Source organism: Suncus etruscus, chromosome 7 (genome assembly GCF_024139225.1).
Source record: "Suncus etruscus isolate mSunEtr1 chromosome 7, mSunEtr1.pri.cur, whole genome shotgun sequence".
Lineage (NCBI taxonomy): Eukaryota > Metazoa > Chordata > Mammalia > Eulipotyphla > Soricidae > Suncus > Suncus etruscus.
Window position 1 is genome coordinate 113,927,254 of NC_064854.1, and position 2,393 is coordinate 113,929,646.

General features: G+C 31.4%; 1 pseudogene; it reads left to right on the forward strand.

Annotated features, from left to right (window-relative positions):
- Positions 1–2,072: 2,072 nt before the first annotated feature.
- LOC126015341 (uncharacterized) lies at positions 2,073–2,172 on the forward strand (annotated as a pseudogene).
- Positions 2,173–2,393: the final 221 nt, after the last annotated feature.

A 2,393-nucleotide genomic window follows, 5' to 3' on the forward strand; every position in this document is an offset into this window, starting at 1 on the left:
ATCGTCTGGGTGCTGATTTGATTTACCAAATGATTGAATTCTAACATTAGGATGTCATGTAATAAATAACATCCTATCTCACACATTAAGAGCACAAGTGATATTATCCTTCCCTGCTGGTAAAGGTGAAAACAACAGTCACTGTATCAACAAGATGGAACCAAAATAAATTATCTAGTGGTATCTGCAGGCCTCTCTAAACCATGTCTATTACATCCATTACCACTCCCAAATATCTTAGCATACCGAAAATGGATTAAGTTGCTTTGACAGGCTCTATTTTTTATGAACCTTTTTGGCTATTACTTACTATGTTATTTTCCTCAAGGTGTTCATGGACTGATTTATGATTTCATTTAGGGTTTTGACTGGTAGTTTGGATACACTAACTAGCCTACCTTTCCTGGATCTGCTATGGGCTGCTTTATCTCCAACATTAAATCAGCCTGCTTAAATTTTCCTAGTACGTAAGTCTCCATGACAAACACTAGGATTGTAGATACATCTTGCTTTAGTTTGTTGAATATGTTCAATTAAATTTCACTCAAGTAACGCTGATTTATAAATATTTAAATTGTATAGTATTTTACCTGCCTCTTATTAATTCTGTTTCCTTAATATTCTGAGACTCATTAATATTTATTTCATTGAGGCCCTGCTTCCTTCATTCGGTATTAAAGAAAGATAAAATCATCGTTTGAAAAATCACTCTTTGCCTCTTTCATCATAGGCCTTTGCTTTGAGTTTAGCAAAAGTATCCTTCGTTTACTTGGGCAAATACCTATTGTATTTTTTCTAAGCCTAATTCATATTTTCAAGCTACTTTTGCTTCTGTAAATCTGTTTTCTAAGCCATTTTAAGAGTTATTCATATTGCACATTATTTTTTAATTAAAACTTTATATAATTTTTTTTATTAAAACTTTATATAATTGGGAAGTCAAGGTACATCAGGTAGGACAACTTGCCTTGCATGAAACTGATCTGGCTTTAATCTCTGGTGCCCACCAGGCATAATCCCTGAGCACACAGCTAAGAGTAAGCCCTAGTAAACACAGGGTATGGCCACCAAACAAAACAAAACAAAAGACCACCTTTATATAATTGAATTTTTGTCTGCTATCCACCAATAAAATATTTGTGCATTAAGCACCATCTATCAAAACTTGCTTACTGGCTGTCTAATAGCACCTGCTAGCCACTTGTGTGTTATTTTTCTAGTGGATATAGTTGGATGCACACACCCATATTTTTCCTTACTGTAGAACAATGCAAGTAGTAATCATTTAGTTCCTAAAAGATGGTTGGATACAGTTCATTAAATTCAGAGTATGGATAGAAAATTGATTTGAAACAAACAGCAAGTGACTAGAAAACCAAGACGAGGGATTTCCAATTACAAGTAAAAAAAATAATGATAAGGGGAAATGTCCAGGAATTTGTTTCATCAGAAACACTCAGTAATTTTTATACATTTGTGGCTAATGTACTAAAAAATTTGCACACTCTATGGCACGCAGTTTGCATCAATTAAATAAACAGAACAAAACAAAATAATGTTTATCCAGCCAATTGCTAAAAGCTTTAATAAATACATGCAGTAATTATGGACTGTATCTGTCTAAAATTATTACTTAAAAGTGTGATTGGCATAGTCCCATATATATTTATTAGACAAATTTTTTTTTTTCTCAGCAGGTAGACTGGGAATGACCACAATTACCAAAACTGCAGGTAGCAATTACAGTTTGCTATCTCAATAAAAGGAAGGTGATATTATTCTCATTATCCAGATGAAGGCATAGAGCTAGAAAGATCTTAGTTTCCCAATGACACATACATAGAAGAGAAAAAATGGACAATTTAAACTTAGGTTTTGGCAATACAAAGTCTATCTAATTTTTCCTACTCTAAGTGGCATCCATGAATCTTAAATGATTATGAATTAATATTTTTTACTAGTCCTTTTCAGTATAGGCAAGGTACTAGTTGTAACTTCTCAATATTCTTATCTCTTATTTTATTCAATAAATGTTAAGATATGTATTAAAATGAGTTATAGTGCTTGCTCTGGTAGCACATATATATATACTAAAATTGAAATGATACAGAGAAAATTAGCATGGCCCTTGAAAAGGATGACATGCAAATTTGTGAAGCATTCCATATTTTTCATATTACTATTATTTTATTTTTATTATAATTTTTTATATTTTCTGTCTATTTTTTAATAACTTCATTTTCTGTCATCCTGAAACAAATGTATTATGATCAGTTATGTCAATTATGTGACATTTTTTAAATGAATTAATTAAAAAATAAAGTGATTTATAAATAATAGAAGGTGATGTTCGCTTGATGTCTAGAATGTACCTGGTTTTTATCTCAAAGCAT